This window comes from Panicum virgatum, chromosome 5K, assembly GCF_016808335.1.
Source record: "Panicum virgatum strain AP13 chromosome 5K, P.virgatum_v5, whole genome shotgun sequence".
NCBI classification, from domain to species: domain Eukaryota; kingdom Viridiplantae; phylum Streptophyta; class Magnoliopsida; order Poales; family Poaceae; genus Panicum; species Panicum virgatum.
This window is the reverse complement of record NC_053140.1, coordinates 20,758,306-20,773,850: the sequence shown is the minus strand read 5'-3', so window position 1 is coordinate 20,773,850 and position 15,545 is coordinate 20,758,306. Positions and strand designations below refer to the sequence as shown.

Below are 15,545 nucleotides of genomic sequence, written 5' to 3'. Positions count from 1 at the left end.
TTTCGATGCATTTGCCTTGATGGCTCTTCGTGCATTTCTTATGCTATGTAAAAATCATATCTTGTGATATATGGTTTTTCTGTACTATATAAATAATAAATCTGAAAAGGTTGATCCTTGTACTGACATTATTAAGAGGAGCATATCTGCCAGTTCATCGGTGTACCTGGACACCTGGTGCTTTGGGTTTGTTGTGGAAAACAGAAGCTGGAAGGTCGGGAAGGGCCTTTCATCGGTGTACCTGGACACCTGGTGATTTGGGTTTGTTGTGGGGGTCCTTTTTCGTGGCTCAACGAGAGGGTTGCTCGCAAACTGTCGGCGACGCAGTGCCAACTGAAGCTGTCCCTTTTGAAAAACAAACTGAAGCAAGCTGCTCCTGATGCCGTAGTAGCAGATAATCAGGTCAACTGGTCAAGCAACATCGTCACTCCTTACTCAGCCTTTTTTTCATTTTTATATTAAAAAAATTAAAATTTCAAAAATATATGGTCATTTCTAGAAATTTCAAAACTGGGCCCCTGTCGCCCAGGCATGAGGCGGCAGGCCTTTTTTGTAAAAAAAATTTACAAACCGGTCCTCGGTCTCGGCGGCGCGGGGACTCGGGGGGGGGGGGGGGCGAGCAACGGGCGACAGGGGGCCTATCGCCCCTCCCTCAGGCGACAGGGTCCTCCCCCTTTATATAACTCTCACCCCCATTCCCTCCTCATTTGAGCCTAAAAATTCTAGCAAAAATCCAGAAAAAAGAGAGGGGTGAGGAGAAGGAAAGCGGCGAAGCCCTGCCGGATTGCGCACTTGTGATCTGCAGGTAATTATATTTAACTTATGTATTTTTCCATTGATATTGTAGAGTAATTAAATTTAATTAGTGCTATAGTAGAACCAATTTAAGTAGGAGTTTAAGGATACACGTTTATTATTACAATTACAGTACTATTAGAGACGTGTTTATAAATTAATTATGATTTAGAATAGAATTTCGCATATGCAGTATATAATTTGAGTGTCATCACATAGTTATGAATACTTAAATATTGTAGTTGAAATCCATACTTAGTTTTTACGGATTATTGAATAAGGTAGTGAAGTAAAGAGTATAACTCGATAAGTATTCTGTGATATACAGATATGTCGAGCAAGATGTATTTTCAAGTATTTTTTGGTGGCTACAATCTTTTGTATGGGACAAATGGAGTAGACATTTCTGCCTTTAAGTGCACATCTAGCGCCATAGATAAACCTCTGGAGAGGAGTTTTGGTTCCATATATAAGTAGCTGCAGCGTGAGTTCCGTGTTGATCTGGAGACACATGTGATGACCGTCCATTCTCTTGTTAATTGGGAAGTAGAAAGTGATTTATGGGAATTGATGATGATACACAGCAATGATGACTGGCAGAAGTACATGCAAGCAGCTCTAGAGCGTGGATGGCCTCTGGCCATTCTTGTTCAAACTCGGGAGAAGACACAAAATGAAATCCAACATGGTGCATATCAAGCAACTCCGAGTATTCGAAGAGAGACCAACTATGTTGAGCAAGATGAGTCAGAAGAAATAGAGAACAAAAACATCGGACCACAGGGCCTTGCTGATGAGGGAGAGAGGATACATAGCATCGTGGACGAGATGGAGGCAGAAGACCAAGCCGCAATGGAGATGGAAGAATACGAGGGCTCATCTGATGACGAGCAGTACTCATTGCCAAAAGAGTGGAAGGAGCATGGTTTTGACAATCATGTCGTAGAAGACGTACGAAATCAGGTGTGGGAGTACAGAGGGAATGATGTAGTGCAAGGTGCAACATATCCAAACATTGAAGCCGTAAAAGATGCTGTGAGACTATGGGCAATATCATTGAAGCGAGAATTTAGAGTCGTGAAGTCTGGCAGTAAAGAATATGAGGTAAAGTGTGTGAATGATGGATGTCCATGGCGAGTACATGCATTCAAGGGAAAATGGAAGTCGAACTGGAAATGTTCCATTGTGACAGATCACACTTGTTTGATGTCAGAAGTTCAGCCCTCGCATCACAATATATCATGCGACTTTGTTGCAAAGCAAATATATGTGTTGATTATGGACAACCTAAATTATGGGCCAAAAATGATTGTTCGACACATTGAGCAGACTTATCAGTACACCATTAGTTATTTGAAGGCATGGCGGGCTAAACAAAAGGTGTTCGAGATGCGGTTCGGCACATACGAGGCATCATATGATAACCTACCTCGTATGTTATCCCAGGTTACTGCTAGAATCCTGGAAACTTTTATGACACATACCTCGTACCAGCCGTGACTAGGGGGAAAGCATTCTGCAACGAGCCTTCTTTTGCCTAGGTGACTGTGTTAGAGCATTTCAGTGTTGTCTTCCGGTGATCTGTATTGATGGCGTATTTCTGACTGGAAGGTATAAAGGTCAGATACTCACCGCAATCGGGGTAGATTGCAACAACCAAATAGTTCCGCTCGCATTTGCATTTGTTGAGAATGAGAACTTAGACAGTTGGTATTGGTTCCTTGAACGAGTGAAGGTTCATGTTGTTGCTGCATGTCCAGATGTGTGCCTTATTAGTGATAGGCATGCAGGTTTGCTACAATCAATAATGAAATTGCAACGCGGAACTGCGACAACGCCTCCATTATGGCCCGATGTCCACAACAGGTGGTGCATTAGGAATATGGGTGCAAACTTCTATGACCACTTCAAGAACAAGGATCTTAAGAATATGTTTAAGAGGTTGTGCATCCAAAATCAACAGAGAAAATTCAATGCTTTATGGTAGATGCTTGATCAATTGACTGCAGAGCAAGTGAAGGTAAGGGCATCAGGAACCAGGACGAGTCAGGCTGCAGAGGCTACGAATTCAATTGAGAAGTCATTTTCACACTGGATTCGAGGTGCACCTAAGGAGAAATGGTCATTCCTTTATGATACTAACGGAATGCGGTATGGTATTCAGACAACGAACCATGCAGAGTATTTCAATATGGTTATGCGGCGTTGTCATGCCTTTTCTCTTGTGGGAATTGTTGAGTTCATCATGTATGGGTGCATGATGTATTTCAAAGAGCGTTACATGGCTGCAAGCATAAACATCAGCAACCCCCAAATTCAGTTTTGCACAAGAGTGACACAATATATGCAACAGAAGATAGAAAATGCCAAACTACACCGCGTCATATCGACAGGTACAATGGAGCATAGATTTGAGGTTCTATGCAACGATAGAACTGGTCGTGGTATCTGTAGTGATAGGGTGGTACAGGAGAGTTTGATTACAGTAGATGGCAAAGCCTTCTGCTCCTGCATGAAGCCTAAGTTATTGCATTTGCCATGCTCGCATCTCATTGCGGCATATGCAGAGTCTGGGTTGCAGTCACGAGTATTTGTTTCACCTTACTTCAGCAAGGAAGCAGCTGTATCCACCTGGGGACATGAGGTATACGGGATTGAAATAGTGGGACCTTTCATTCAGGCTAATGAGGATAAGATGTTTATTCCTGATCCAGCCACTAAGAAAGGCAAAGGCCGCCGTCAGACACGTCGTATTCGGAATGGTGTGGACGAGTCCAAGGCAAGCAAGGCACAAAAGTGTTGCAGCCAATGTGGAGCATTGGGTCACAACTACAAGAAGTGTCCTCAGAATGCACTTCACGATGCTGCTGACGTCGGTCCTTCCGGAAATCCCAGAGATGGAGTACCCCCTACGTTCAGACGACCATCGGTGAGAATTGCTCGTGGAAGGCACTCGGTGTCATGATCCACCAGTGTGCAGTTTGTACCTATATATTAATCGTGCTTGGAGTTTGTATCGAATCTATCTGTAATATGTAGTAATCGTGCGTCCAGTTTGTATGGAACATATATGTACCTATGTATCAATCATGCGTCCAGTTTGTATCGAACCTATCTGTAATGTATAAATATCGTGAGTCCAGTTTGTATAGAACATATATGTACCTATGTGTTCTCATATATTTTTGAATGTAGGTATGGAGATGGACTCCTTGCTAGACCAAGTTATCGACTCGAGCCACAGGTCTTTCTTTGCAGCAGTTGAGCACCGAGCCCTAGAGGTGCTACGTCCTCGTCCACCTGGGGAACGGATCTCTATACACCACGATTGGGTTGGCAGGTATGTAATGAAATATTATTGTTTATCACTTATGTATTCGTTGGTATTCCTTTGTTTCGACAATTTTATTTATTGCAGGTTACGTGAGTCCGGTCTACTAACTCTGGGCTGTCTTGTCGAGGGTGGGCTTGTTCAGCTCGACCGATCCCTCCTGACGGCGCTCGTTGACAGATGGAGGCCAGAGACACACACGTTCCACCTCCCGTGTGGGGAGATGACTCCTACGCTGCAGGACGTGGCCTACCTCCTCAGCCTCCCTATAGTCGGGGAGGATGTTGGTCCGCGTGTGGTGGCGGCCTCGTGGAAGGATGACCCGGAGGCCCGTTTTGCCCTAGTTCACCGCGTGGAAGAAGCAGGTCCGATCAACCCGCACCCGCGAGCAACAGGTCCTTCGAAGACCTGGTTCCTACAGTTTACAGTATGTATTCATTGCATATTTAAGTTTAATTGTTACAATTCACATGTTGTATTGTCAGTTGAAACCATTAATCTTAATTATTTATGCAGCCTACCCTGTTGCCTGCGGATGCCGACGAGTACAGTGTGACCAGATCGCTGGAGGCGTACCTGCTTTGGTTGTTTGGTTACATCATGTTCAACAACACTCATGGCAACTCGGTCGATAGGATTCTCTTTCTGTATGCACGGGAGATTGCGGATGGGGACGAGGATGTACTGTCCTACAGCTGGGGTGAGGCGGTACTTGCAGCCATTTACCGTGGACTCTACGACGGCTGCATGAAGACATATGGGAACGCTATCCTGGCGGGGTGCCCACTATTGCTGCAACTTTGGTCGTACGAGAGGCTAGCCGTTGGTCGGCCCATCGTCAGCCACGAGCCTTACCACGAGGCCATGTACGGCGACGAGGAGGACGACAGGCCCACTATGGGAACTCTCTGGAACTGGCGTCAGGTACGTTCGCAACAAATCTAATTTTGTTATTCATTGTTACACGATGCATTAGCGCACTTTTACTTTTACTTATTCGGACTGCAGAGGTCCTGGGCGCATGCGCAGGTTAGACGCGCATATCCTGAGTTTGTTTCGGAGCTCGACATGCTGACGCCCGAGGACGTTGTCTGGGAGCCTTACAGCCCAGAGGCTGTGGCTACCCGTGCACCAGCAGGCCTATCTTCGCACTGCTCCTCGAATGCGAGCCTGTGGCTTACTACAGCCGTCCTGGTTTACGACATCGCGGTTGAGGCATATTGCCCCTGGAGAGTCAGGAGACAATTTGGGCAGCGCCAGGAGTTTCTGGTGCCCACCGCGTTGGAGCGTGTCAGTCGCCAGGACCACAGGTAATTATGAATGAACTTGGCTCATACATTCGTGTCGAATCTAACGATTCTTCGTCGTCCACTTTTGTAGGTTGTCAAGGAGTGGCTTGCCGTGCTCAGCTGATGGCTCACCAAGATGAACCCGTGTGTGGACCAATGGGAACAGGCAAGCGAGCACTTGGTCCATCCAACAGGACCACACACAGACAGCTCCTTTAGGGCTTACCTCATTTGGTACTTACCCCGGACTCAAGCTCGTCTGGTTTATGTTGACACTCACCCGCAGGCACACCAGGCGTGGCCTCAGGATGGCTATGCCCGGCACCACGTGGAGGCACTAGCTGGCGCGCTGGGTCTCTTGATCATATTTGCATATATATTAATATTCATAAGATAATTCATGTGTTACTAACTGTTCCTTTACTCAATGGATGCAGTTTCGCCTTTGCAACATGATGGAGACGGACTGCTCGACTTACCTGACGAGGGTACGTGCCAGATCCCCAATGACCCAGTTTGAGCAGACAGAGGCATGGTCGAGGCAGCGTGACCAGTTGCGTTCAGTATTGCACAACTTGAGAAGCTGTGTGCAGTATGAAGACAGCCACGGGTCGTCCCAGGCCTCGTCGTCGTTCCCGTGTCCGGCGACCGCGCACCAGCCGACGTCTCAGTACTACACAACTGCAGGTAACGTAGATATCTCTTTAAAATTATATCAAGTGTTGCTACATATTTACTAATATCACAAACAGGATACGATCCAGCTACTGCGTTCGGCCATGCTGGAATATTTAGAGGGGCACCACCAGTTGGCGGACCATATCAAGGGATGGTACCGGGGCCACAAATACCGACATACACAGGTTAGTTTATGTTTCACATTTCAGTTTCTATATGTCATGACGAAGGACACGAGCGTACACTAACATCCGCATTTTATGCGTAGGATTCTACCTCGATGCGGGCGCCGGACCTTCATTCTCCTTTCGACCTGATACAAAACACTCTCTCAATACACTCACTAATTTACCACACAACATTTGTTGGTTTACGTTTATATGTTACGCAGGGTTTGTTTCGAGTACGTTCGTTCCAGATAACGAGGGCGTCACCTTAGACGAACTCGACAGCTTGACTCCAGACTCACCTGGCGCGCACGGTGACCCCGATGTCTTGGGATATTCATGGCTAGGAGGAGCACCACTTGGGATCTCTCAGCAGCATACACCGCAACCCCTTTTGCGTCCTGAGCGACAGGTGAGGTCTCTGGATCGTCATACCTACTCCGAGGGCCATGTCCGTGCCCAGCAGAGGGCTAAGAGGGTCCGACGTCCTAGGGGTGGTTAGATATATCCGATGTTTGTATCTCTGATGTTTATTTGTAATGAGATAGCTGTGGACCGCTTATTTGTACACTTCAACATTCGCCTCTGATCACTCTCGTATTTTCCATTACATACGATAGATGGTATGTTTATGCTTCGATGCTCCATTAGGACTAACTATGATTCAAACTCGACATTATGGACATGTCCAGTGAATGTAAGTTAGATACGAGACATACATACAAGTATAATACAACATTAACAATACTAAATGTGAATACATCTTAAACCGATGAACATCATATGTTATAGATTATGGCATGAAATCATCTAGGTCGTCATCACAGTTGACAGATGGCGGTGCTGCAGGTGGTGTAGTATGGCTCGACGAACCTCTTGCCTTTCCCTTTCTCTCTTTTCTGGATCTAGGTTCATGTATAGGGGGAGGAACATCATGTGTTGGAGGCCATGGTTTGGGGGCATAAAGTCATCCATGTCGTCATCCCAGTTAACACAAGTTTGTGCTTGAGGTGCTGCAGCATGACTTGACGAACCTCTTCCCTTTCCCTTTCTCTCTTTTCTGGATCTAGGTTCATGTACAGGGGGAGAAACATCATGTGTTGGAGGCCATGGTTTGGGGGGCCATGAAGTCATCCATGTCGTCATCCCAGTTAACACAATTTGGTACTTGAGGTGCTGCAGCATGACTTGACGAACCTCCGGTCATCTGTTCTTATGGATGCCAAGTACTATCACCCGAAGATCTTCTCCACCTCCTTCGTCTAGTTTGCGGCATAAGTCCACCGAAGATACATACCAATTTACGGAAATTTGGTATCGATTTGTTAATCAACTCCGTGTCCTCGGGGTAATCCTAGCATATAATTAAACAATAATATTACTATTTTATAAATATAGATTTCAAATGACGGACGGAATTAGAACTGAATGAGAGTTACCTTAATGTGCATCTCATTTACCTCTGGCCGCATCCATATCTTACAAGAACTTTATAAGAATCCAATGACATTAGGATGATTCGCTAGTTCACATACTCTCATGTATATATTCCGACGTTCTAGCAGGTGTCCCTTTACATCTTGCGTTGTAATACCTCGAAACATTGTGAAATCTTTAAATTCTGCTATTTTGGACAATACCATCTCTATCGTACCATCCGCTAATGCATCCAATTTCTTACTGATTAAAAGATGTGTCATGATATCAAGTATTATACTAGATTTTTCTTCGGTCCATGAAAATCCTGCAGAATTGGAGGCAGCCATTGCCTTATGCTGCAATATCAATAAGATACTGTCATTATAAATTTACAATTCTATATTTCACTATCTAAAAATTAATTCTATCCTTGAACTCGTACTTAAATTGTTATACTATAGCACTAATTATATTAAATTGATATACAATATCAATGGATTCAAATATAATTACCTGCTGATCACAAGTGCGTAATCCGGCAGGGCTTCGCCGCTTCCTTTCTCCTCACCCCTCTCTTTTTTTTCAAGATTTTTGGTGGAAGTTCCTCTCTTTTTTTTCTGATTTTTTGGTGGAATTTTTGGGCTCAAATGAGGAGGGAACAGGGGTGGGGGGCTTATATAGAGGGGGGACCCAGTCTGACCCTACTGGTTTGACAAATATGTTTGCTGATAGCCAATTTATGTGGTCAATTTATCACACTGTTACATTCTTTGAAAAGGCACTCAAGAGGAGTGGAATCAAAAAGGTCCACAACAACTCCACAAGCACCCACCACAACAGCAGCACCTGGTTATCTGCGTCCAATATCTTCACATCTAGCATGGATTCTGCCCCCTCTCTTAAGGGTATGTTTGGCAGTTTGATTATCAGTTGAGATAATAATGAGAATTACAAGAACGGAAATTATGTGATATTACTCAATCCTGTTATCATCTTTCTGTAGTTACTTGCTCCGCACTGGCTATGCTGATAAATAGCTAGTGTTTCAACTTTCCTCTCTTAATCTGTTTTTTGATTTGCAGCTGCTGCGATGCATACATGCTCTTTGGGCTGAGCCGTTTGCTCAGTCTCAGATAGGGGAAATCAAAGCAGCAAAAAGCATGACTGTTGCGGAGCAGGCTAGCCTTCTAGGAGAGACAGGTAAACTTACCAAAGGCCAGGTTGCTCCTGCTGATGGATTGCTGGAAGTTCAAAGAGATGGAGAATCCAAGGAAAACAACATAAAAAAACTGGTTGCGCGGGATCCGAGATAGCGGGTGAGAACTATGAACTGCTATTACCACTGGAAAATACTTTCGCCGAAAATGGAATCCATCCTTGCAAACTTTTCTTTCTACTATTGTTACTCTAACAACATTAAAAGCAACATGGGTGATCTGTGGTCAGAGTGGGATTTGATTGTGTTTGGTTGGTAGCCTCACTAGTCTTGTGAAATTTTGTTATCAACACAACTATGACTATTATCTGGATATTTACCAACTTGGCAATGCCCTTGCGTAGTTGAGTAGGGCTGAGCAATACAGTTTCCACCAAGCCATCTAGATAAAACCCGTGAATGAATCTAGCAGGCGATGAAGAAAATTAAGCAGCTGCAACTATCGCAGAGTTTGGACCAAAACTGTCAGTGCTGATGAGCAGCACCCCTTGTTGGTAATGGTCTGGCCTTTCACTGCTAATTTGTGGTAAAAAAAACTCATTGTGGTAAAAGCCTTCATCAAGTGTTATTGTGGAATCCCTCACATCAGTTTCACTCCCCTCTATCTACTAAATCTTGGCTGAGTAACACAACGGAAGGTCATGCACACATTATACTATCTTTGTTTAAGCCACATCATAAATAAGTAACTGATTATTCAAACAATTAAAAATGCTATGAAGCACAGTTAGGTAGAGGCGGAAAAGTTTTAAAGCAATCAATGAAAAGAGTGTAACTTGACAAAATTTAGAAGCAGAAATTGTTTCTAAACCAAATTCTACAGTATCAATTTTACCAAATACTTGGTACATGATGTGGCTATAATCCAAAGGTCCAAACAATCGCTTGGTTGTCATGGTCAAGTTTTGGTGGGGCTATTTGTGGTTCAAACCAAACATAATCTTGGTCTACACTATTCTTTTTTTTTCTCGAACGGCGCATGAGGACTGCGCGTCATTTCATTTAAGATAGAAAAAAGGAGAGAGTACAGAGGTTAGACAACCCCTGTACTCCGTACAGTTTTGTAAAGGTCGACTCTTACAAAAGAAAAACAATCCATGACCATGCCCCTAGGACCTAAGGTGCCAGGGGCATCGACCTATCTAGGAGCTCCTTGAGTTTGGATGCTCCTGCCATGCACCAAAGAGCACACTCGCTGGACACAGTCTGGAGGAGCAACTGAACACTTGGACGAGCACCCTCGAACACACAAGCATTGCGGTGCTTCCAGATTTCCCATGTGACCAGGATGATGAGGGAGTTCAGACCCCTGCGACGATCTTTTGGCACAGATTTTATAGTTAAGCTCCACCAAGCTGAAAAACTGGTCGTCGAAGTAGCAGGCCCGGCAATGACCAAATTCAGGTGCTGAGATATTAGCGACCAGCATTGCCGGGTGAACACACAGGTGAGAAGGAGATGCCTGGCTGTTTCATGTTCTTGGTCGCAAAGAGGGCAAGCAGCTTGGTGAGGCAGGCCCCGCTTGGCGAGGCGATCAGCAGTCCAAATGCGTTGCTTGATGGCTAACCAGAGGAAGAACTTGCAGCGCAGAGGAGCCCAGCTCTTCCAGATTCGCTTCCAGGGTGGAAATCTGATGGAGCCGACAAAGCAGGCAGCATAAGCTGTTTTGCTGCTATAGGAACCTGACTGACTTAATTTCCACCGGAACTGATCAGGTACCCCCTGCTGTAAAATTACCCCATCCATAAGGTCCCAAACCTGCAGATACTCCATCAAGACTTGAACTGTTAAAGCACCTCTAATGTCTTGAACCCACCCTCTATTTTGTAGTACTTGAGCTATTGTCCTTGACTTTCTCACTCTTTATGGTACAGTTCTGAATACATTGGGGGCTAATTCAGCCAGTGTTCCCCCATTAAGCCACCGGTCTGTCCAGAATAGGATGGATTCGGGTCTACACTATTCATGTCATGTAAATGTCTGATCCCCGGTCAATTGGAGATATTCTTATACACCCTGCAAATTTAATGTTAAATGTACTTGATTGACACTTTAAGTCATCAGAATCAGTCATATTGCAGTTCACTAAAGTTATAATACGATCTCTCCTGTTTGTTGTAATCTTTTTTTGACACATGTGCAAAAATTGTCATACCACAGGTACAATGTTTTAGGATTGGCAGCTACTCTTGGGGAAGCATTCTTTCGATGTGCAGAGGCTTCCTCTGTCACACTTGCTCTTATGGAGAACGTGCAAGTTATGGAGTTTCGGCATTTGCGCCAACTTATCCACCTTGTTATTATTCCATTTGTTAAATATTGCCCTGCTGATCTGTGGCAAGTGTGGCTAGGGAACCTTTTGCAGCCATTATTTGTCCACTGTCAGCAAGCTCTTCATTATTCATGGTCTAGTCTTCTTCACGAGGGTCGGGCTAAGGTTCCAGATAGCATTGGTAATCTTTCTGGATCAGAACTGAAGGCAGAGGTCATGGAAGAGAAGTTGCTACGTGACTTGACTCGTGAAGTGTGTTCTGTGCTTTGGGCTTTAGCATCACCAGGCTTAAATAGTGGACTTCCATCCTTGGAACAACTTGGACCATCCAACCGGATGGATTCTTTGAAGAATCTGGAGTCTTTTGCTTCAAGTTCTCTCACTGGGTAATGCAAAAACCTATAGCATTTGCATGAATTAGAGAACTTGTATTTGAAGAATTTCTGTTTAATGTTTGGCATTTTATAGCTTTTCTTACAAGAATTTTGTTGCCTGTTCTAAATTGATCAGTCTGACCCATTTATTTAACCTAATTCCGTTGCTGTATCTGCATCTCATAGCTGTAGCATTACCTGCATCTCGTAGTGGTGACTAAAAAAAATCTATTAATATTGCAAAAGACTTTTGAGGATAAATTTAGTGCTATTATTTTCATGCCCAATTTTGAGTTTATCGGATGAAGTCTAAAGGCTGGATCAAAAAAGTTAAAAGCATAGAGGAACTCATCAAATAACAAATGAAGTCTGATGTTTTTTTTTCTTTCACAGATTTCTTATGCTTCATGTTGGCACAGCCCTTCCTGCACTGAGAATATCGGTTGAAGTGTTTAGTTGGACTGATAGCGATGCTATGACTAAAGTTATCCCCTTTTGTGGTGCACTGATTCACCTTGCTGTTGCTTCAAACCAGGCTGAGTTGAGGCAGTTTGTTGCAAAGGATTTATTTTCTTCTATAAGTCAGGGTTTATCTGTTGAATCAAATTCCGTCATGAGTGCCGAGCTTGTCGGGCTTTGTCGGGAGATATATGTCTATCTGTCTGATAGAGATCCTGCACCTAGGCAGGTAATTTTTGTAGATCACATTTCATATGATGTAATAATGTAGGGCAATTTCCTTATAATGTACTTGCTCTAACTTGACAGTAGTTGTGCTATGCCTTTTAGGCCTTGAAAGTTCATGCTATCGAGGAGAATGGGTTCATGTTGATTTCGAGTGCTATAATTAATTCCTTCATGTCGATTTCTAATGCTATAATCAATTCCTTTAGTTTAAAATTAGAAAACTGTACCACATGTTGGACCAGTACTTTCCATGGGCATGGATACATTCGATGATGCGTATCATGTTAACTTTGTTTGCTGGCTTGTTGTTTTGAGCTATTTCTTTTTTGCATGAATATTGATATTTTCGATGTTTAGTACTGTTTTAGATATTCGTATCATTGCCTAAGTGGTAATGTACTACTTATTTATTTACACTTGTTACCTTTGTTATGAAATGAGTGCTTATTATTCATTTTCATAACTTACAAGCCTGCTAATATTTAACTTTGGTCGTTGATGTGTTGGACTCTATAATAGTTGATGTGTTGGACTCTATAATAGTTGATGTGTTGGACTCTATAATAGGTTAATAGCAGCGGTTTGTTACACATGAGCAAGTTTGACTTGAGTGCATGGTTCATGACCACATTATTTGTAGCACTTGTTGCAATAACTCCCTAGACTCTAGGCCTATTAGTGATCCACCTTTTTTATGTGTGCACATCAATATTCCCTTAACTTTGGATAGTGTTACCATTTTTGTCATTGTTGTTTCATCATCATAATGGTTGTAACCATTTTAACTTTTCATAGTTTCATCATCCATTAACTTTCCTTATTTTCTTTATGTTATTTTAAAAATCATTAATATTAGTAGATTTTTTTTCATATATAAAAGGGCTATGTTGTAGCTACTCGCTACTTTTTAGTAGGCCTTGCTGTGGCAGGCTGATGTTAACATTTGTAGGTGTTAGTGAAGTTGCAAGGTACTAAAGTATGCAAGTGAACAAATGTGTGGGCATAGTTTCTCCTTCGCTAAATGAAATATCAAATATCGTTACCAATGAGTCAATGGATAGTTTACAAACACAACCTCCACTGATTGCTATTTTGTAGTAGGATGAAATTTGTGTTCGAGAAAAGTAGGATGCAATTCTTAGACAATTCTTTTACCTGGTCAGTTATGTGCATTGGGACTAAATTTGAAGTGATTTGGCTGTAGGTTCTTCTTTCCCTCCCACACATCAAGCAGGAAGATTTGCTAGCATTTGATGACTCGTTGAGTAAAACTGCTAGTCCGAAAGAGCAAAACCAACATATGCGAAGCTTACTTCTGCTGGCTACAGGGAATAAATTAAGAGCTCTTGCTGCTCAGAAGACAACTAATGTGATTACCAACGTTACAAGTGAGCAACTTTTTTCCTTTTATTTTCATCATTGTGTATTGTACCATCAGGTACTTTATATAACCAGCAGAAAGTTGGGGGTCTAAATACACATGGTTACATTCTTCCAAGCACCAGATTTGTTTTTCTAGCCTCTACGGAGTTTTATCTGTTGCTTGCCATAAAAGATGGTTATTTTTGTGTCAAACCAAAATTCGTTCCCTTCGACATGTTTCTTTGGGAAATTAGACAATGTCCGACATCTAATTGCTTTTGTTTGTGTAATGTCAAAGCTTAAAGTTAGGACATGTAACATGGCGTGAGAATAATATGAGCACTAGGAGTTTTTGTTTGCACTTATAATTTTGTGGCTTGCTAATTTTTTGTTTCATGTAGATTGACAGCTTGAAATTCAGTGTTATGCTATCAAATAATCGGAGCTGATTTGAAGTTTTACAATATCGCTTTCTTTGACTTGCAGCTCGAAATAGGAGCTCTATGGCACACAATGGAATTGCCGAAGAAGATGGCGAAATTGGATTGGCCACACTATCATCAACATGACCTGCTAAAGTTTTTGGGCGTGTAAAAAAGTTAATTTAGAAATGGATCCTAATGTGGTGACTACTGGCGGAAGATGGATTCTTGCAGCATCATTATGTGAGGATGAATGCATGCTAAGATATACAGCTATAACCTTGCCGTCGTGAGCAACTGACCGATTCTTTGGTTTAGACGGTTTTGTTTTCTAGATGGTACGGTTTGTAACCTTGCGTTTGTGTGCGGGTTTTGGGGAGATGGTGAAAGTGGTATATGTAATTACTTGTAGTTTATAGTTACATACAAATAGTATATCCTTGACCTGTGGGCTGTGGTATATAAGTTTGCGATAACTTTCCGGGTCATCTGGCCGCACCGTTCTTGTGACAGAGGGTTATTAGTTTGGAACGGGTAGATATGATTAAGCATTCTTTGCATCAAAGGATTTTCATAGGAGTGTAGGAGGGTTTCTATTCTCTGAAAACAAACGAATTTGCTAGACAAGTTTTTCTTCATATTTTAAAACCTTGCCTATTTTTTCTCTCCAATGCATTCTCTCCTTTCAGTGTTTTTTCTTATCGCGTTTTGAAGTCATGTAATTCTATAACGCGGTACTTCAAGTACTACAGTTTGTCCACTGAAAAGCCTCCGCTTCTTTTTCTTCTATCTGTGCGTTTGCTAGTGCTGCGTCGTAAAAAACGTTGAAAAGTTCTAACTTGAGCGCAATATCATCTTACGATATTACTTTGACGTTTGCGCATTCAACCTGTCAGAACACATAGCTTATGGGCAGGTATGTCGTTTTTTATTTCTAGGACCAATTATCTCTCATCAAAGTTTATTTGGATGTGACGGTGCTTGAGCCTTAAGAGCGACAAATGTGTCATGTCTGGATAGGCGAAAATGTTAAACTTTAGCACTAGTGTACTGAAATAGAAGTGCTAATAGGGTAGGTTAAAGTTTAGTTAAGATTTAAAAACTTTAGTAAGATATGAATGCTAATAGGTGAAAATGTTAAACTTTAGCACCAGTGTATCGAAATAGAAGTGCTAATTGGGTAGGTTAAAGTTTAGTTAAGATTTAAAAACTTTAGCAAAGGTATGAGTGCTAATAGGTGTTAAAGTTTTAGTATTTAACTTTAGCTCTACATTTGTAGTGCGTGTTTACTATGGGACCTTCATGATAAGTGATGAATCACACTTCACTTGTTCGGTTTGGAGGGGGTTGGAAGCGATTAAATCCCCCAACAAGTCAAAATCCCCTTTAATCCTCTCAAGGGGATTAACCGAACAGGCCCATCGTAGGCTGTGGTTTCTCCCATGAGATTAAGTTCGAAAGATTTCTTCTACCGTCCTTGAAAAGGACAACATCTTTTGGCTTTTTAGCCTCTCCTCTAATTAACATAATATG

At 42.6% G+C, this 15,545-nt stretch overlaps 1 long non-coding RNA gene and 1 pseudogene across 1 annotated transcript; both read left to right on the top strand.

Moving 5' to 3' along the window:
- Window positions 1-5,378: 5,378 nt before the first annotated feature.
- On the top strand, window positions 5,379-6,420 carry LOC120706892. Its single transcript, XR_005688513.1, has 5 exons — window positions 5,379-5,436; window positions 5,507-5,649; window positions 5,853-6,102; window positions 6,168-6,278; window positions 6,362-6,420. It is a non-coding gene; the product is annotated as an uncharacterized LOC120706892 (long non-coding RNA).
- A 1,891-nt stretch (window positions 6,421-8,311) lies between these two features.
- On the top strand, window positions 8,312-14,639 carry LOC120706889 (annotated as a pseudogene).
- The last annotated feature ends 906 nt before the right edge of the window (window positions 14,640-15,545 follow it).